The 21,926-nt window shown below is 44.3% G+C and overlaps 1 protein-coding gene and 1 long non-coding RNA gene across 4 annotated transcripts in view; one reads left to right on the top strand and one right to left on the bottom strand.

Annotated features, from left to right (window-relative positions):
- ZEB1 (zinc finger E-box binding homeobox 1) overlaps positions 1–6,196 on the bottom strand; it is a 121,340-nt gene extending 115,144 nt beyond the window's left edge. The window contains exon 1 of the mRNA XM_060280881.1: positions 6,176–6,196. The gene's annotated coding sequence lies outside the window, so the exon portion shown is untranslated. The remainder of the gene's footprint in view (positions 1–6,175) is intronic.
- The window catches only part of LOC118092370 (uncharacterized), a 214,661-nt gene that overhangs the window by 37,846 nt on the left and 154,889 nt on the right, over positions 1–21,926 (top strand). The gene's annotated exons all lie outside the window — the stretch shown is intronic.

The following is a 21,926-nucleotide window of genomic DNA, read 5'->3' as shown; positions in this document are numbered from 1 at the left end:
CCGTTTGTTGAAGCCCTGGCCAAGGCCCCACCCTCTGTCTGAAGTCTGTCCCGCCCAGACTGGAAAGAGGACTATCTGTCAGCAATGCAGGATCACAGTCTTCCGCTGCCTTGGATTCTTCTGATGAAGACTGATGAGTTCATTGGATCTTTGCAGTCTTCTTCTGGCAGATCATGACTACCCTTCTCTCCTAGCAGCAGCCAGCTCAGGAAAGGTGAGAATCGAGGAAGGTGGCTCTGTGCCGTGTCCAAAAGCACAGGTCCCTGAAACCTGTCATTTCCAGGGGAGAAATGATTGCAGAGAGCTGGTAGGAGAGGCGAATTGGACAGCTAGTTGTGCCAAAAGAAGACACTGGCTGTAAAGGTCCAATGAGTGTGCATGTGTTGTGGTCCTGCAGTTATCTGTGTGCATGCCACCTCTGGGTGTCACCTCTCTCTGCAATTTCCCAATTGGCTGAGCAGCAGGAAAGAGAACTACCCTCCCAAAACACAACGCATGATGTGTAGTAATGCTGATGCAAACTCCTCTTCCTTTAGAGGAGTTTGTATCAGCATTACTACACCTGTGTTGTGTTTTGGGCATGTGTGGTCTGCATGTGCGCAAGGGGGAGTGTGGGGTGGCGGTGCCCATTTTTGCTTAGGCTACACTTGTATGCACACCTCTGAGGGTTGGCTAACAGGGAATGCAACCCTCTGGCCAAAAAAAGAGAGGTTACTCCCCAGTCACCTGCTTTACTTGTGCTATTGTTGCAAGAATTTCATTTACAGCACAAGCCTAGGCATCTCTACTCAGAAGAGTAGGCCTTACTCGCTGATAAGTGGATATTGGATTGCAGCCTTAGTTTAGCACATATAATTGCTGCCTTACTAGCCAGGAGAATTCTTGCATTTGCTTCTGCGGTTGTTTGTTACAGTTATTTTGCATTTGCAAGAATGATAGCACGGTGCAGTTCTGCATAGATGAATACAGGTTATGAATCAGAGTGGAATTGAGCCCAGTGCTGTCCTCTGCCTGTCACAACCTTATAAATTAATCTGCGCATGCAGGAGATTATGCCTATTCCAAAATGCTGCCATCGTCCTTCCCACAGTAATCTCTTTCAGTGTGTTCTGAGGGGTGGTTGTTGCTATCGTTTGGTCCACTCTACAAACAAACAAACAAAAACAAACAAACCAACTCACACACTTCATAGCAGGGATTTAATTACCCTCATTAGGGGCATGTAGTGTGCTGTCATACCACAACGCTATGGTTCAAAAACCCAAAACAAATAGATGCAACTGTGATCAGCAAGACAGACCAGAAAAGTTTTGAGTGGTTACTGCACCGTGGTTACAAATGCAATGTAGAAGAAGAGAAGATTTGATATCCCGCTTTATCACTACCCGAAGGAGTCTCAAAGCGGCTAACATTCTCCTTTCCCTTCCTCTCCCACAACAAACGCTCTGTGAGGTGAGTGGGGCTGAGAGATTTCAGAGAAGTGTGACTAGCCCATGGTCACCCAGCAGCTGCATGTGGAGGAGCGGGGAAGCAAACCCGGTTCACCAGATTACGAGAGACTCTCCATTCAGTTCTGTGGGCTACGAAGTTATTCCAATAAGAAGTCTGATCATGCATCAGAAGATGTGTGTCCACCACATATTTTGACCCAGTCATTTTTTGGTCACCATCCCTCCTTCAAAGAAGGTTTGATAGAACAATGGCCCATGTAAAGAGTTTTCCCGGAGATCCATCAAGCTAACTAGTAAACATACCATGTGGTATAACTGAGTCCAGGGCCTCCTCGACTGCCTCCCATGCTGCTAATCAGGATTATCATTGCTTGCAGTTTTGCTGGCAGCAAAGCTACAGGCTCCCCAGTAAGAAAGATCAGGAATGGGCAGACTTAATAAAAACAGAGGAAGTCAAACAACAAGCTGGACCTTGAAACTGGTTCCTTTCCAGTTTTGCTATGTAACAAGCTGCAGGTTCTCATTTCTGCCTTTCCTCCTAGAGATCAAAGCTAATATTCCTTCTAGTTCTGTTGCTCCAGTTCCTTCATTTCTCGACTCCTACGTTATATCCAGTCATGTGATCATGCAATATGCATAGTTATATAATTAATGCCAAGAGTTCATCACTGCTTTCACACAGTTGTTTATAACAATGGGAATGCTGTTTTGCGTGGACAAGCAGAGACACACACCCAGGCGACTCCCTAGTGGAATAATGACTCATGACAACGTGTTATGGGATTAAAATTGGCCACAACTTTATTAAAGATTCCGATGTAGGGAGACCTGGGCTTAGGCATTGGGTGTTTATCACTCCCAGTCCCGGGTCGGGGATCTGGGGAGCATCAGGGTTATCCAAAATGTGTGGGGATTGGGCTGACTCTGGAAAACGTATGTTTAAGCAGAGAGCCCACCCCCCATTTCGCCACAACATAGGGGAGACCACTGACAACCTTTTGGCATATGGCCAATGACTCCCCTCAAAACAACCCCTTTGATGGGGAACCCTGGGATCGCTGCCGCGGGGGGGGGGGGCATGGGTCACCGCTTCACCATGCCCCCCCCCATTTAGGAAAGATAGACTAAAGGATTCTGCCCAAGGCCTGAAACCGCAAAGTTGTGGCGTTTTGCTACAGGGAAGGCAAAACCTGCCAATGCAGGGAAATTCCTTCCCAGTCCTTTAAAAGCAACCAATGATGTGGAGACCTGTGGAGAAGGGGTTAACCTGCAAAAGAAGGCATAACTGAGGGAGGGCAGGGTGGGAGAAACTCTGGAGCCAACAGAGGGCTCCCAGGTAAGTCCCACCCTCTATTGTGTGGGCAGGGCAGTACCACCAGTGCCCCCCCCCGTTGGGATTGGTTAACTGTCTGAGGTTAGGCAGGAACCTCCAGGTATCCATCATGGGAGGGGGCAAAGCCAGGTTGTATTTTAGGGAGCCGTGTAGGATCGGGGTGGGAGGTGGGCTGCACGTGACCACGCAAAAAACGCCCCCCCATTTGATGTGGGGAGCGATCATTGTATAAAGATCTAACCTCTTGTCTGTGGAGTGAGAAAACCATTTTCCATTTCCATTTATTATATTTTTATGCCGCTTTTGACTCACACGAATCACAAAGCGGCTCACAAATAATAAATAAGAAAACAGAATGGAACGTCACAAATATAACACAAATCATATAGAATAGTTAACAAATCATTAAAGCCACCACGTTTTAGAAAACACTATGAATAAAACAACTTTAAAAAATAAGATAAACAGCACGAATACAACAAGCATCCTATGACCATTCTCCTCTGTCCGTAATGTCTTACTATATCACCTGCACCCTGGTTCATATATGGTGCCTTTCAACTCATACTTCTGCTGCTAACTTGGTATATCCCCTTGGCTCTTACAGTTTGGACTCTTGATAATGCCTTTTCCCATGTTGTCTCACTGGCATTTGTTTAGGTGAGAGGTGGGGTTACTGTACCAGACGTCCCCGGATTCACAAATATGTCCCCGGACAAAATCATTTCCCGGAATGTGCCCGGATTTCATTTAATGTCCCTGGATCTATATTTTAAGTGTTGTAGATTTATTAGTAGAGAATGAATGGTGCGTGATTGGTTCAACGGCACAAGACACATCATACGGGGACTTCCGGAGAGGAAAAATGGCGGGTGCCACGGCAGTGAGCAGCTCTTGAAGCCAGCCAGAGCCAACTGCGCTACCAGGCTGTCTCTGGGCTGCTGAGGCTGCCGCTGCCACTTCCACCGCCAAGGGGGAACCAGGGACACCCGGCGTGTCAACTGGGGGAACCGCTGACTCTCCCCATGACCCAAATCAAGCCAGGAGTGAGAGCACCCAGCCAACTGCCCAGCGGCGCTCTGCGGCCAGTAAAACCCCTGGAGCTGACGCAGGGAGGATGAGGAGGAGAAGGAAGAGAAAAAAGAGGAAGGAGAAAAAAGAGGGGAGCCCCGACCTTGCCGCGCTGCCACGGACACGTGGCTGAGCCCAGGCCCGACCTGAGCCTACTCCACGGCGACTAGCGCTCCAAGAGAGCAGGCTGGGGCCCAGAGGAAGGCCGCGCAACAGAGGAGACCACAGAAGAGAAGATATTACTTCTTTTCCCTCTTTTTTTTTAAAGTGTCCCCAGATTCTTTGAAAAAAATCTTGTAACCTCAGGTTACTGTGGCTCTATTGTTGGACACACCAACTCCCCTCAGCCCCGGCCAGCTGTGAGGCATGATGCGAGTTGTAGTCCAGCAACATCTGGAGGGCCACAGGCTCCCATCACTCATTTAGATCCTGTGCAAGTTTGTTACAGGATCCCACCTGTCCTATTTCTCTCCATACTCTTCTAACCACCACCCACAGCACAGTTTTGTTGTTGTTTCTTCTTACAAACATCACAGCTACAACTGGTTCATGAGAGTTCGACTTTTGTTCTGGTTCTGAAACCCTGATTCTTCAAAGCCATTTTTGCACAGCGGGCATGGGACATCCTTCTCTCTTCCATTCTCTCCATCATCCATTCTTTCCCTCTCTGACACACACGTACACACTTTTTCTCCCCTTCATCCATCATTCATTCATCCTCTGGTTAGGGTGTGTCAGCATCAGTCATGCACTTTTCAGGAAGAATAAAACCTTCATCACACCAGCCCGGCAATGAAATGAAAGATTTAGAGTCAGTAGCTTAGACCACTTCCAGGTTTGGGGACACACAGCCATAATAAGCATAAGAGAAAGAATCTTCAAAATATTGAGGAACATACTGAAGGGAAGGACAAGGGTGGGGAAATCTTACTGTTGCACAACCATAGGTTTTAATTATTGTATTGTTTATGCATGTTATGCCTTAGAATTAGCTGTGTTTGTTGTTAAATAAAATAGCTCTGCGTGTTCTCCCATATGGTTTGGATTTTGTTAGGAGGGTTCAAGCCTATTACAAGCTTAGCACTCTTGGAAAGTGAGGCCCTCTTGGTTTGCTCTGCTTTTGTTTTTGTTCATTATGTCTTTTGTGTCTTCATTTTGTATTTTTATGTTGTGATCCGCCCTCTGATCTTCGGATGAAGGGCAATATACAAATAAAATAAAAATAAAAATAAAATGAAATAAACACACTGTGATGTCTTGACTCATTTTATATTTTAGAATAGCTAATGCTATTCTAGGCTTCATCAATAGAAGTATAGTGTCCTGATCAAGGGAAGTCATAGTACTGCTCTATTCTGCCATGGTCAGACCACACCTGGAGTGCCGTGTCCAGTTCTGGGCGCCACAATTTAATAAGGGTATTGAGAAACTGGAAGGTGTGCAAAGAAAGGTGACCAAGTTATTCAGGGGTCTGGAAACCAAGTCTTATGAGGAACAATTGATGGAAGTGGGGAATGTTTAGCCTGGAAAAGAGGAGACTGAGAAGAGATATGATAGCCATCTTCAAATATCTAAAAGCCTGTCACATGAAAGATGGAGCAAGCTTTTTGCTCAGGATATCTTAAGGACTGCCTTACCTTGTCTTTCCCAAGTCAATAACTGAGATAATCTGGCAGGCGCTATTGGGGGGGGGGGCTAAACACTGGAGGCTCAACTTCTCATTGACATGACTCATGCTTTAGGTCCATGAAGGACCACTAATAGTGCTCCTCCATGGAGCAGAAGCATGAGTCACGTCAATGAGACGTCAAACCTTCAGGGTTGTGGGCCCAACTCCCTCCTACTAGATATCAGACAGGCACCATCCCTGCTGAGTTTCAGGTGCCTGGCTAAAGCCGTTTTAATTCAGGAGGTCTTTGCATCATGAATGCTTCTCCCATTTTCTTTTCTTTTCTTAAAAAAAAAAAAAGCAATGTTCTTCCGTGTCTTTAAATTTCTGCAGTTGAATTTATGTTTTAATTTTTGCATACTGTGTATTTTTATTTATTTATTTGTAAGCCACTTTGAGACTTCGGTGGTGAAAAGTGGGATACATTTTTTTTAAAACAAACAAACAAACAAATAAAATTAGATGTGAAATGGGACATATTCAAGAGAGCCACTGTATGCTCTAGCAACACACTTCACTAAGCTTAAATAAATAAATAAATAAATAAAGTGAGTTTTTCCTACCTAATAAATCCTGTTGAGGCTACATCTTGGATAGTTAAAACATCTTTAACAAGACCTAAATCACATTATTTGTAGCTCTAGCACTTACATGATGTGTTTGTTGTCAGAAGTGGTGGTCCTCCTCCTCCCAAGTTTCTTCCTTTTCGAGTGAATCACCTTCGCAGTAGGGGTTCTCCCGGGAATTGGGATTGAAAGGGGATTACCAGGAGAAAACTCATCATGGTTTGCCTGTAAAAAGAAACCCTTTATTGAAACAACTTGCAGCCTAACCTTACAGTTTCCTTGCCAGGCTTTAACTCACTGAAGCTCTAAAAAAATGCCCAGATATTTAAACATCAGTAATTAGTTTTAATGGAAAATATTTGTGTGTGTGTGTGTGTGTGTGTGTGTGTGTGTTTAAACCAAATCTTGGAGGGAAAACAAACCATGAACCCAAAGGAATAAATGAAAACTAATGTGGGAAATTTCAGTTGGATCAAAGTAATTGAGCAAACCACAGTTCTGGATGGCTAGACATGAATGTAGGATGCATGAAAGGGATTCTCTCACATCCAGTGTATTATGTGGGGATGTTGGCTGTGGAAGCAGACAATGATAAAGAAGTTTATAAATGCGGACAATTTGTTCAAAACCAGTGCTCTATTTAATCATGTCTTGGTGCCAGAACTGGACTGTGCAGTAGGTCTTGCACCACCACCTATCTATGGCCAATGGAAACCAGCCTTACCAGCCAAGAATGGCTTCTGCACCAATAGGCCAGGCCATGGCGGCTAAAAGAGCCTGCCTGCTAGAAGAAACTCTGGATTGGGCTTGCTCATTGGCCTGAGCAGCAAGGGGAGAGGCCAGAACTCAGTGATAGAGAGTGGTGGGGGATAAATTTGATTCAGTTCACATTTAAAGGTGAACCTCTCTAATTCACAATTTCTGAAACAATATGTGAGCTGAAAATCAGCCCCCCTTCAAAATTTGCCAAGTAGCATGTACAGCAGGGGTCCCCAAACCTACCCGGCTTCGGGCCGGTTCCTCCGGCGCCGATCGTGTGGCGGGCCAGAGGGTGGGGAACGCGCTCCCATACGCGCACACACTCGCTTATTCTGGCGTGCCGCCGGAAATGGCTTCTGCACATGTGCAGATGTCATTTCCGGTGCACTTCCAGGGCAGCGTGGCACCAGAAATAGCTTATGCGCCTGCATATGGGAGCGCGTTTCCCTGCCCTCCGGCCTGTGCGTATGCACAAGCTATTTCTGGTGCCGCGCTGACCTGGAGATGGGCAACTGCACCACGGTGCGCCAGTAAGTGGGCGGCAGTGGGGGTCATTGGGGGCTGCACAATTGGCTCGCGCGGGACGCATCCGTAGTTTGGGGACCACTGGTGTACAGAAATGCATGTGCTAGGATAAATTGTGCATAAGAATGCATGTATTAGTGAGAAAATATACAAGAAGGCGTTATAGACTTCCCGCCCGCACTCACAAAGCCCTGTTACCTCTTCAGCTTCCAACACCTCCTCCTCCTAGTCTTATCCCTCTGACCATTCATTGTCATCTCACCACCAATCCCTGGCTCTGAGCCTTCTTCCCCTGGGAGTTCTCCAGCTGGTTCCTCCGACCTTTCTGACTCCATCCAACAAGTCCCTGACATTTTCTATAGGTGCTCTAAAATTATATGTAAGGGCAATGACATTATTAATGGCAATGCATTGGAGGTTGAGAGATGAAGAGGGCAAGGGGCATTTGGGAATGCAAGATCTCCAGATCTACCGCTTTGCAAGAGAAATCTGCTTCCTGGTGGCCACTTCTTAAGAAGTAGCCGCATCCGATCTTTGTTTGAAATGCTGTGTGAAGTCAGCACTGTGTCTGACCGGTTTGGTTTTCTGCAAGAAATGGTGGAAACCATGTGAGGAATACCAACTGCCAGGCGATGATCAAATTGCAGCACCAGGATGAAAACATTCTGCACAGCATCATACAAGCGATAAAACACATTTCAAAGGAGGCAATGGGTAAAACATATTACTTGAAAAACTCTGGTAGCCTTTGACAATCTGCAGTTTGAATCTGATATCCGAATTGATGCCTGCTCTGTTATGGAGTTATTTGTTTGCCGTTATGGAGACAAGATATTTTTCTCCGTAGAGACATCCCTAAACCAGCTGGCAGAAGTCAAGGAATGAGAATATAGGTCTCAGCTGACAAAGTGCAAAAAGAATGTTCACAAGCATTCTTGGAAATCTTGCTCTTAAATAAATAAATGGAGTAAAATACCATGAGGAAGACAGTGGGATAGGATTAATATTTCATGACCTAGTAAATTTCAGTACAGTAGTGAATATTGCACTCGTGCCAAGTTTCTTAGACGCTTTTAGAAACTGAGCATTTTCTATTGGCTCACCCAGCAGCAAAAATGAGGGTGCTCAGACACGATGCCTTGGGGTGGATCAGTCTTGTCAATTTTTGCTTCTTTCAGTTCCTCATTTTTCCAGCCGTAAATTCTTTTCACCCCATTCCTTCATCAGTTTGTGAAATTTTCTTTTTAAATCTTCATATTAAAAACTGAATACATTTTCATATGCATTTCTCATACTATCCACACGTTGAATGTGATTTTGCCCAGTGCATGCATTTGCCCAAGAAAATTCCCAAAATATAATGTTATTTTGCACATTATTTTCACTAATATATGCACTTTCATGCTCTCTTTTGGGGTTGGAGAACTGTGTCAGAGGAGGGCTTATTCTGAAGGATAGCAGTGTTTCAGTTCGCTGGGAGAATGAAGTGGGTTTGCATGAAAATACTCCCCCATCTGTAACAGTGCCCCTATCTTTGAGGAGCTTCGGGCTTATTGAATGTGGCATAAAAAGAATTTCCAAGTGTCTCACCTCTCCATATCATTGAATGTAGAACTAACAATTCCAAGTTTGACGAACCTTTTTTAATCCAAGGGCTGCAGCCCCTTTTGAGTGACCTTCTCCAGAGGTTACATACAAGTGGTGGTATAATTTAATGCAGGCATCCCCAAGCTTCGGCCCTCCAGATGTTTTGGACTACAATTCCCATCTTCCCTGAGCACTGGTACTGTTAGCTAGGGATCATGGGACTTGTAGGCCAAAACATCTGGAGGGCCGCAGTTTGGGGATGCCTGATTTAATGAATGTAATTTTTTTTACCTTTGCACAGTGGGCTAGTCTAGACACACACTCCCACACCCCTCTCTATCCTCCATTCAGGCTAGGAAGAGCCATTATTAGACTCCAAAGACACATTCCAGGCAGGCAAAAACATTCAAGGAAGGGTGTGAAGCAAGTGCGGTCAGCCTGCTGCCACATTCCTGCTCCACACATGGCCACTAGGGATGCTTAGGGAATATGATCTTTGTGAATCCAATACAAATCAACCACGACATCTCCTGAGCTAATGCCCTGATCAGAATGTCCATTTCCTTCGGATTTCACACATCTGCACCTTTTGCAATGTGATTTTCATCTCCAAAGATGCATCACCAGGCTCTTAGGAATGCATATTTTCAGATAAAGTACTCTTAGAAATGTGTACAGTACTGTCATCAATTCAAGTATACATTTTTGTGCATTTAAAAAATGAACACACAGCTATATGTGGAGACAGGATGGAATGGATTAATGAACGAATCAAAGGCTACGTGGATTGATCCATGCATCCTTAATAACCACCTATCCAGATTGTAAATGTGGCTGGACATTTTTAAAGGGGTGTTGGACGTTCTCAGGAGCATCTCTGTTTTTGTCTTTGAAAATGCTGGGAGGATATAAAGATGCACGAGAAGTCTGATGAATTGGATACCGTCTCCTTGCACCAAGTGCACCTTCTGATCTGATGAGAGCAATGTGGGCAATTGTAGCTGGATCACTCCCAGCATTTCATAGGTGACGCCAGGCAGCCAAACTGGTACTGCTGGCTCCCAGTTGGCTGGTGCCTTCTCACAGTCTAGATAACATATCACTTTGGGCCTGACCTAGGGTGGTCATTTATGCCTCATGAAAAAAAGAGGAAGCACATCACCAAAAAGGATGGCGAAAGAAGACATTGATTCACATTACATTTGCTTAAGCATGTACACATGCAAATTTAAAAATAATTACTGTAATTTAAACAGGAACACATCTCAGCAAGTTGAGGAAGGTGGTGGCCAAGTGCTTTGTGTGTCTGCTCAACCTGCTGTCCAGGTGCTGACTGAACCCCTATTCTTCCTTCCTAGAGTTTGCTCGCTACGGTACTTATCTATCTATCTATCTATCTATCTATCTATCTATCTATCTATCTATCTATCTATCATCTATCTTTAAACCACACTTTCATATGAAATATTGCATGGCGGTATATGTAATACTGTATTAATAACATAAAGAATAAGATATTTACACTGGACATGAGCTGAACCACCATTCAGACATTGGACAGCTTCAAATAGAGGATTGTCCTCTGTAAAGGAGGCCATCCTCAATCTGATAGGTTCCCAAACTGTCTTCTGTGGTCCTCCAGTGGCCCACGAGCTTCATCCAAGGGCTCCATGGCACCTGTGGATCTGTGGCTGCAGAATATTCATGTTAACTCTTAATTGCGCTTTTAGCGGTTATGTCAGCAATTTGAATGCTAAGGCAATGAAATACATGTATAGTCGACAAGAAATAAAACCAGCAAAAAGAATGCAATCAAAAAGAATGCAGCATCTAGCACAGCACATTAATGCAAGTGGGAGAAAATCAACAAGTGGTCCATGGAGACTCGCAGCAATTTTCAAGTGGTCCGGGGGGGGGGAGGATATTTGGGGGCCACTGCTCTGGCTTCTAGGGCTACATTGAATACATTCTGCCTCACACAGCATTACTCATTCTGTTTGCCCTGTAACTGGTTGCTCATTTCATCTCCCTGCCTGCCATCTGCCATGGGAGGCCTCGCTCAAAATTCACTAAGATGTCCGGAATTAATTTCGCCCAGCGTGTCTAGGGCTGATTGAAGAAATCTGCTATTGGCACAAATACAAAGCTTTTCACTATTTCCATATTTAAGTTGGATCAAGCTTCCTGGGAAGGTTGGTCTTCCAAATTAATATAACACAGCTTTATTGAAAATGTGCCGTTGCCAGAAGTGGCTCGCGATGATGAGATAGGTAAGGCACGCAGGAGGGCAGCAACCTCCCCAGGTTTGAAGTCATGTAACTTTTGGGACCTCAAAAACGGCAAAAGTTCCTCCCGCTTTTGTTCCTGACCTCCAGCAGTAACTCTCCCTTTGCTGAGCTGGGGAAAGAGCATTTGAGTCTGTGGGAATTCGAGCCTGTAAAAACACCCCCCCCCTTTGAGTACTGTAGATTGCAACTATCCACAAGCTTTGGGGGAAAACAGTAGACTTTACCCTCATGATCCAATCATCCATTACTTGCAAAACCTTCAAAAATTGGGACAAGGGGAGAGAACATAATATAAATATTGCTTTTAGCCTCCTTGTCTGTGTTCTCAGGGTGGTTGTTTTTTTAGTGTCACAAAGACCCTTAATACACATTTAAAACTTTGTCAAGAGGAACCTTTTTGACGCTGCCCTCATTGTTATTTCAGGGTCTTGCAGATGAAATATAATGTTTATGGGACTCTGAGATTTGCACTTGTTCGTGTGCTACATATACATTGGGTTTATAAGAGAGAATGACCTAAATCACCTTGTTTTCAGGCAGTGATTCCCAAGGGTGGCAAAACAGTCTTAAAAACCAAGCTGGGGAGAGGAGGCTTATAAATGTGTTAAATTGCGGAGGTGAAGGGGTGGGGTGACCCCCTATGTGCATTTCTTCGATGTTTCTCATTTGGGAAAATATGTTTAGGATTAGAAATAAATTTAAAAACAAGCAGAGGCCTCAACCATCAGTCACATGCACAGCTTATTCGTTTCAAGGTTTTTCTGTGTAATAATGTGCCTGTAGAACACATAAGTTCTGCAAATCATCAGCTTCAATGTGCAAATTGCTTCAGTCAAAATAGAGGGGGGGGATGCTTTTAAATGCCAAGGTTTCAACAAGAACTGGACTTATTTAACCTTGTTCTGTTTATTGGTCATACTGTTAGTGCTGCATCAAAAAAATTTCCTTCTGTTTTTAACTACCATCCTCTGCCAATTAATGCTGAAAGAAATTGTGTTTTAAAATTACCAAATAAGAGAAAACTTTCAGTTAAATCCTCATGGGCGAGAAGTGGGATTTACTTTACTTTCATGGTAGCCAATGTCTGTATTCTTCAGCCATCCTGACTTCCGGCATTTCCTGGAAATCCCACGACATCCTTGGCTGGGATTTCCTGGGCCCACTTCATGGGCTCATCTCCACCAACTGTTTCCATTCAAGTGGGTCATTAGATGAACTTTGTAAATTTTATGAACTGGTTCCTGAGTTTGCTTTTTCTCCTCCCCCCTTCCCATTCCCCTTTCCTTTCATGTCATGTCTTTTAGATTGTAAGCTTACAGGCGCAGACTGGTGTGTACTGCCCTGAGATCTACGGATGAAGGGCAGTATACAAATTTAATAAATAATACAAATAAATAATAAATAACAATCATCCTCATTACTATTTGTTACCGGTGATTTTCTCTGAGAACTCTTTTTGGCTCAAGAGCATGGTAAAAGTGCTATAAGTAAACAGACATGAGTCCCTGTGACAGGCAGGTAATGAAAGGCCTCTGAATTGGTGAGGCCGATCCTGCCATGGCTTTTTCAACCTTCATGAGGTTTTAACTTTTAACCAGAGGAAGGACTGTGAGGGCAGAGAGACTCTTGTTTGCCATCAGGGGGTGGTTGGTTTGACCTTTGCTGCTCCAGCTCCAGTCTGAGGAACCTATAGAAGGGAGTTGCTGACACAGGCAATATGTATACGTGTATTTGAATGAGCCGACTAGAGTGAAAGATTACGACTCATGGGTTGGTGGAGTGTGTGAACTTAACAGTGCTTCGTTTATCTTTCAGTTGCTGTTTTCTTAAAGTTGCTAATACTGCTTTATAGATGAATGCCGTATTGATTTGTTAATAATATAATATGACTTTTGCTTAAATTGTGATGTTTCAGCTGATTTTTTTAGTTGCTGCTTGTTAACAGTGTTTCATAGATTGAAATTGATGGCTTGTTAATTGTTCTATTTCTCCAGTATTTGTGATGTTCTGTTAGGTTCTATCAAAGTATATATTGCTTTGGGATTCATTTGAATGAAAAGTGGCATAGAATCATAGAATCGTGGAGTTGGAAAGGTCCACGAGGGTCATCTAGTCCAACCCCCCTGCGATGCAGGAATCTTTTTGCCCAACGTGGGGCTCAAACCCACAACCCTGAGATGACGTGTCTCATGTTCTGCTGACTGAGCTCTCTCTCTCCACAGAAATGCAATCAATCAAAATCAATGAGACCTTTTCATTCCTACCCAACAGTTCAGTTATTCTGTGATCCTCAATTTCACTGATGGCTTTCAACATCTTCTTTATATCCACCTTCACCACCCCAGTCAGATATATATATATATATATATTTAAAAAACACTCAAACCCTTTTCTTAAAGTTGCCAGACTTTTCTGAGAAATTCGGATTAGAAAGCAGCCACTCCCAGCGTTCCAAAGGCTTCATAACTTTTACTGATGTATCAGAATAATAATAATAATAATAAATTTTTATTTATACCCCGCCCTCCCCAGTCAAAAACCAGGCTCAGGGCGGCTGACACCAACAGAACCACAATAAAACATAAAAACAATTAGTTAAAATACAGATTAAAATACAGTATTAAAATTTAAAATGCAGCCTCATTTCAAGTAGGCCATAAATCCAAGCCATGAGGGAGAAAAACACAGGGGTCAGGCTGAGTCTAACCCAAAGGCCAGGCGGAATAGCTCTGTCTTGCAGGCCCTGCGGAAAGATGACAAATCCCGCAGGGCCCTGGTCTCCTGGGAAAGAGCGTTCCACCAGGTTGGGGCCAGTACTGAAAAGGCCCTGGCTCTAGTAGAGGCCAATCTAGCCATCTTATGACTCGGGATCTCCAGAATATTATTGTTTGTGGACCTTAAGGTCCTCCGCGGGGCATACCAGGAGAGGCGGTCCCGTAGGTACGAGGGTCCCAAGTCGCATAGAAGTGTTTCCTTCCGTCATACTGTATCCGTGTTCACAACAAAAACGAGCAGGAAGTCCCCTAGGGGCATAGGAGCCAACTCCTAGGGGCCGAGGGGCCTTCACCCCGCACATAAAATATTTGAGGGGCCCACAAGCAAGGGGGTCAAGGTATGAGGTGTACAAGATTAAGCACAGAGTGGAGAAAGACAAGTTCATCTGCCTCTCTCATAATACCAGAATACTTATGAAACCAAGCACTGGGAAAGTCAAGACAGACAAAAAGAAGCATTTCTTCACATATGGATTTATTCATTTATTTTACTACCAGATGTAGGGATGGCTGCCAACTTGTTTTGAAGGGGGATTAGGCAAATGCCTGCCTAAAGGACAAGGCTATCAGTGGCAACTGGCCATAAGAACTGTACTGTATTTTACCTCCAGTATCTGTGGAAGTCTGCCTCTGAATGCCATTTCCTGGGTACCACAAGCAGAAGAGAGCTGTTGGGTCCATGGGCTGTATGAACTTGGGGACTTCCCTCAGGTACCTGGGCTGGATCTAGACACTTCAAAAAAACATTTCAGGAAAATGCGTTGTAAACCTCATAATAGGAAATCAAGTTTCTGAAAAACAGGGCTTCACAGCACCATCTGTTGTCACAGGTTAATGCACTTAAAATGCTTTTTCTTTACAGTGGACTCTCAGGTTGCGAATGTAATCTGCATGGAACGTTCGCAACCTGCAGCGTTTGCAACCCGCAGCACCACATCTGCGCATGTGCGGGTCACAATTCGGTGCTTCTGCGCATGTGCAAAGCATGGTTTAGTGTTTCTGCGCATGCGCGAGCGCCAAAATTCAGAAGTAACCCGTTCCATGACTTCCGGGTTCGGCGTGATGCGCAACCCTAAAACGCGCAACCTGAAGCAGCCGTAACCTGAGGTATGACTGTACTAATGTAGCTGAATCCCTGGTTGGCCCCTGTGAGAACAGAGTGCTAGGCTAAAACAGGCCTTTGTTCTGACCCAGTAGGGCTCTCCTTATGGCTGATGATTGGTTTCTGTAATATTTCTCAAAACATAGGTGTTTTCTTTTCCAAACAAGTTCCTTTGTAGCAGAACAGTCTGAGGGCAGAGCTTGTTTTCTATACCATAGTCTTACTTTGCTTGGAGGAGCTGCAAAAATGACACTGTGTTTGTTAAAGGTTTAGCCAGAAGAGGAAAGAGTAACAAGGCACTGGCAGGGCTCATAGATATTTTCTCCCTCTTTCCTTAAAATGACTTTTCCAGGGAAATCTAGAGCGAAAGAACAACTGTGAGCCATCCCTGATCTCTGGAAATTGATCGGTGTTCTGTTTTTATTAAAAGCGGTGCCACCTTCCACCTGCCTTGTAACCAGAGAGCACCACTCAGGCACTTCTTGTTCCCGTAGATTCCTCTCTCCTTCTGGACGTGCCAGGAATTTGGCTTTCGATGGGAGCCAGCATGGGTTAGATGTGGGAAATGGAAGAACTTTTGCAGCTGCTCCTCCTGAGTCAGGGAACAAAGTTTGAAGTGCGTTGAGTCAGTTAGCTGAATTGCATTTCTGAAGAATGAAAACAGAACAAAAAGAAAAGAGGGGAAAGAAGGAGGTGTGTGTGTGGGGGGGGGGGGGGAAACACAAAGCAGCTTTCCAGAGGCTGGTTTGTGGACAAAATTGCAGATCACTGGCAGATCAGAAATGGTCATTGAGTCAAATTCTTGCAAAGGCCACTTCATTCTGCAGTAAGAGAGAACTAAGCATCCACCCTGCATTTTTGAGCCTTATTTTGTCACACATAGGGACAAAATTAAAGGGGGCTGTACTGGAATATATGAGATCAGGCCAACTGCTTGCTTTTAAATCTGAAATAATTTTACAATACTTTCACATACCATTAGCTTAAATTGATTCCATATCTGATGAACCTGTTTCTGTGTGAGTGCCCACTGGGGGGCAAAATAATGATTTGTGGATACAGCATATGTCAGAAAAAACTTATTAGGTGTTTAGCAAGAGACTAAATTAAAGCAAAAAGTCATTTAATTTGCAGCAAGGGCTGTAATTAAGTGTGTGCCTGCTTGGAAGTTTCAAAGGGGATAGAGGTTTATCCCATGACACACTGCACCTGAGGTTTGCATCCTTGGACATCTTTTGAGGTCTGAGCATCCTGGGAGAGTCAGTCAGCAAAACCTGGCATGCAGTTGCAGCCATTGCTGCCTGCTCCCTCTCTCCAGACAATGAGTGTTGGCTCTCCACACACAAGAACACCGAACCCCTTGGGAAGATCCCTCCCCCTTGTGAGACCTTCCCTGGTACCACAGATTTCAAAGGCGGTATGATGGGCAGTTGGGACTAAATGGGCCTCTGGCCTGATCTTTGCAGAGATCTCTTCCGATCTCTTGCCTCTTCTAATCTCAGAGTGCGGACATGCGAAGTTCACCCTTTACCACCCTGTGAGGTAGGTTAGGCCAACCCAAGGTTACTCAGTGAGCTTCATGGAAGAAAGGGGGACTCTAACCCAATTCAAGCACACTTAAAATAAATAAATATTTCACACATATACAAATTACACAAAGTCGTATTCATTCATATAAAATAAAGAGAGCAGCAACTTACAAACACTACACTTCAAGCAGATATCCTTGTACTTCCCAGTTACATAGATAACCAGCAATACTAGACCTTTCTCAGTCTCTCCTGTACTATACTGACTTTGAAAGATTGTCAAACAAAATTGTAATGACTTGAGGGTTGCATTCGAAACAGACAATGACAACACAATAATTCTTCCAGGGTACAGGTACTAGGCCAGCAGCTAGATGACAGACCACAAGGGTGTAACACCCTCCGGATATTATCTGTATCAGAAGAAAACTATGAGCCCTGGTCTCCTCCCAGTTCTTCATTATGACTCAGCAACTACTCCACTGAGTCATCATAGTTATACTGATTCCCAATCCAATATCTGAGGAGAAGCAGAACTCTAGGATCCGTTCCAGAATTTTATTATTTTATTATAATAGTTATTATTATTAGTCTCTGTCTCTCTCTCGCTCAGGTGTCTTCATAAGTAACGTGGATTTTCTTGATCTGAAACAAGACTAAGATTCCCAGTGCATCTTAGTGCACACACTTTAACTCTTCAACAGTTTTATTCAAGCAAACTTGTGAAATGCTTTCAAGGCTTTGGAAAACTGGCCATCACCAATATGTTTCAGAACAATGTATTAACTCTTGACTAGTTGTAAGTATACCCTTCCCGTCTGTTTACAACATTAGCAGCATACTATTATCCAGGGCAACAAAGCACATAACTAGCTTACAAAGAAATAGCTCTAGTAGAACTTTCTAAGGTACTCTAAGAATCTCACTCTCTTCCAATAAATGCTGAGGTTGAAAGACTCAGCAGTGGAGCACCTATTCTGCTCTGCATACAGAATGTCCCAGGTTCTATACACTGGAATCTCCTGGCAGGACTAGGAAAGACTCCTAGAGCCATGGCCAGTCAGCATAGACAGTACAGAGATAGGTAGACCAATGGTCTGACTCCCTATAAGCCAGCTTCCAATGTCCCTAACTTGTGAGTGAGACCAGAATTATACCTGAAGTTCATTGTGGACAAGCACCTACTGGGAATATTTTGAGTATCTGCTTTCCAGGCAGAGCATTGGAGTACATAGTTTCAAAGGGCATTTCTGACCCTTAAGAAGACACTGGGTTGGACTTCGTGGTACTTTGTTTGTTGTTGTTTAGTCGTTTAGTCGTGTCCGACTCTTCGTGACCCCATGGACCAGAGCACGCCAGGCACTCCTGTCTTCCACTGCCTCCCGCAGTTTGGTCAAACTCATGTTCGTAGCTTCGAGAACACTGTCCAACCATCTCGTCCTCTGTCTTCCCCTTCTCCTAGTGCCCTCCATCTTTCCCAACATCAGGGTCTTTTCCAGGGAGTCTTCTCTTCTCATGAGGTGGCCAAAGTATTGTAGCCTCAGCTTCACGATCTGTCCTTCCAGTGAGCACTCAGGGCTGATTTCCTTAAGAATGGATAGGTTTGATCTTGCAGTCCATGGGACTCTCAAGAGTCTCATCCAGCACCATAATTCAAAAGCATCAATTCTTCAGCGATCAGCCTTCTTTATGGTCCAGCTCTTACTTCCATACATCACTACTGGGAAAACCATAGCTTTAACTATACGGACCTTTGTCGGCAAGGTGATGTCTCTGCTTTTTAAGATGCTGTCTAGGTTTGTCATTGCTTTTCTCCCAAGAAGCAGGCGTCTTTTAAATTCATGACTGCTGTCACCATCTGCAGTGATCAAGGAGCCCAAGAAAGTAAAATCTCTCACTGCCTCGATTTCTTCCCCTTCTATTTGCCAGAAGGTGATGGGACCAGTGGCCATGATCTTGGTTTTTTTGATGTTGAGCTTCAGACCATATTTTGCGCTCTCCTCTTTCACCCTCATTATCAGGTTCTTTAATTCCTCCTCATTTTCTGCCATCAAGGTTGTGTCATCGGCATATCTGAGGTTGTTGATATTTCTTCTGGCAATCTTAATTCCGGCTTGGGATTCATCTAGTCCAGCCTTTCGCATGATGAATTCTGCATATAAGTTAAATAAGCAGGGAGACAATATACAACCTTGTCGTACTCCTTTCCCAATTTTGAACCAATCAGTTGTTCCATATCCAGTTCTAACTGTAGCTTCTTGTCCCACATAGAGATTTCTCAGGAGACAGATGAGGTGATCATCTGGTGGTACTTAGGTCCCCCTGAAATCACTGTGAAAAGATTGTCTAAATCAGATTGATTCAATGGGAACCAAGCGTGACTAACATAAACTAGGTCCAATCCTTTGGCAATTACAACTGCCTGATAGCTCAGTTGGTAAAGAATGAGACTCTTCATCACGGGGTTGCAGGTTTGAGCCCCATGTTGGCCAAAAGATTCCTGCATTGCAGGAGGATGACCCTGGTGGCCCCTTCCAACTCTTTGATTCTATGTGTATAGGATTGAGCTGTCAGAACCTAGTGCAAAAACAAATGGGCTTGACTCTGTGTTGGATTGCAATCTATGACTTCAGGTCTACCACCTTTTTTTAGAGAGCATTTTGCAAGAAGGTGAAATTAACATGTGCAAACTATTGGCCTGCGTTCTCAGGAGACTGCCAATGTCTTATTATCAAGAAATGTTTTTGTATAGTTCCTTCCAGCTAGCTCCAACCTAGACGAAGTACCCCTGTCTTGCCATCGCTTGTGCTGAGTAGTGACAAAATGTTTCTCCTACTGCAGCATTGTCAATAAAAGTGAATGGTGCTCACTCTTCATAATTTAAGAACCTACAAGCAATTTATCTCTTTTAGGCAGCCAGAGAGGGAAGGGGAATCTTTCTCTCACTCATATTCTTACATAGAAACATGGGAAGCTGCCTTACATGGAGTCCATCTATCTCAGTATTGTCTGGCACCCCTGTGCAGGTGGAGTAGCATGGGGAGAGGGGGTGTGGAATAGCACATCATTAGAAACAACCTTTAATTTCATGTTGGTATGGAAGGAGAAGTGGGTATTCCCAAGTCAAACTGGTGTGAATGGAGATCCAATCCCAGTCTCTCATGCCCATGAAATATTGCTCTCTGCAGCATATATTAGAGAGCCAACATCATTTCACCCTGTCATAGAATGAATGGCTATTAATATACATCGATTGATCACTTAGCAGTAATTGCATCTGCTTCATTACTTGGGAAGGTAAATGTTCCTGTTGGAAACTTTTACTTAGAACTGGCTGTTGAAGGTAAAACCTGCAAGCCGGTAGCTCAGGCAATAAAAATTTGGGAAGCTGCAGAGTCTGCAGCAGCTTTCTCAGTAGGATTCAGGAAGCCATTTCTCCCCGTTGATATGGAAGAAATATTGAAACCAATTTGCCTCAATGGCTGAATAATAAAATCTCTTTCGCACAGACATTTCACCATGCTGCAGTTTGTGTGGGGCAGGTATCCCCAAACTGCGGCCCTCCAGATGTTTTGGCCTACAACTCCCATGATCCCTAGCTAACAGGACCAGTGGTCGGGGAAGATGGGAATTGTAGTCCAAAACATCTGGAGGGCCGGAGTTTGGGGATGCCTGGTGTGGGGTGTGAATACCAGAAGCATGGTGGGTGAGGCTAGTTGCTTGGCTGTTTTCCACCTGGGTGCTGACTTCTTTCCCAGCCAAGTGAGGGCCAGATGGGTAAAATCCAACTAATTGGCCCCACCACCATTGTCCTGGCACTTGAACACATACCACAGTGATGTTGGATTTCACAACAGGGAAGAACTTAGAAATAGGTGTGAACAAGGCTTAACTCATTCCTGCTTTACTTGATGATAATAATAATAATAATAATAATAATAATAATAATAATAATAATAATTTATTATTTGTACCCTGCCCATCTGGCTGAGTCTCCCCAGCCACTCTTGGCGACTGATGTTCACCTGTGGTTTATTCTGCACCCCAGTTTGGTCTAATAGCTTTGGCTGTTTGAGTCAAAGCTATTCAGACCATCTCCAGCTGAGGGGGGAAAATTATGAAATTGCTCACCACGGCATGCAAATTTTTCTTCCCCTAAAGAGAAATAGATCTAGAGCTTTCCCAGAAGAATGGAACAAGGAAGTAATTTTGAAAGTAATACCAGCTCTCCCCACCCCCACCCTGCCCCACTTCTACCCATGCTCATGCCCTATACGCTATAGACTTCTTTGCATGAGTTTTTCTCCTTTCAGACACCATTATGCTTCAACAGTCTTTGTGCACCGTTTTTTGCGTGAATACCAAAAATACAGTTTCTGAAACAGGACCCTGTCTCATACAAACCTGGACCATTGTCTGCACTGGGAGCAGATTTCCAGGTTTTCAGACATGTGTCTTTTCCCAACACTACCTGGGGAAGCCAGGGATGGGACATGAGTTTGGGGTTTGGAGTTTTGTCCGTTTGCATGCAGTGCATGTGCTCTTCCACTGAGTGCTGATGACCCATCAGCACTTGAAGCTGATAGCATGCAAAGTTGCAAGCCATAGATGTGCAAGTCAGGTGGCTTTTAAGTTTTCACTTCTAGAGATGAATTCAAACGTTGAGCAGAGTTTGCATGAAGAGTGTCATTACTAGTGTTATTTCACCACCTCCACTGCACCCTCTCTTTGCTGCTCAGCAGAAACGCAGGTGGCGCTGTGGGTTAAACCACAGAGCCTAGGGCTTGCCGATCAGAAGGTCGGCAGTTCGAATCCCCGCGACGGGGTGAACTCCCGTTGCTCGGTCCCTGCTCCTGCCCACCTAGCAGTTCGAAAGCATGTCAAAGTGCAAGTAGATAAATAGGTACTGCTCCAGCAGGAAGGTAAACAGCATTTTCGTGCGCTGCTCTGGTTCACCAGAAGCAGCTTAGTCATGCTGGCCACATGACCCAGAAACTATATGCTGGCTCCCTCGGCCAGTAAAGCGAGATGAGCGCCGCAACCCCAGAGTCGTCTGCGCCTGGACCTAACGGTCAGGGGTCCCTTTACCTTTACCTTTTAGAGTTCTTCTGGGTGATATCTTCAAATATCTATTGAGCTAGATATCTAAAGAGCTGTCATGTGCAGGATGGAGCAAGCTGGTTTTCTCCTGCTCTGGAGGTTAGGACCTGAATCAATGGATTCAAGTTACAAGAAAGCAGATTCCGACTAAACAGGAAGAACTTTCTGAGAG

This window comes from Zootoca vivipara, chromosome 12, assembly GCF_963506605.1.
Source record: "Zootoca vivipara chromosome 12, rZooViv1.1, whole genome shotgun sequence".
NCBI lineage: Eukaryota > Metazoa > Chordata > Lepidosauria > Squamata > Lacertidae > Zootoca > Zootoca vivipara.
The sequence above is the reverse complement of the archived record's forward strand: the minus strand, read 5'-3'. Positions and strand labels throughout refer to the sequence as shown.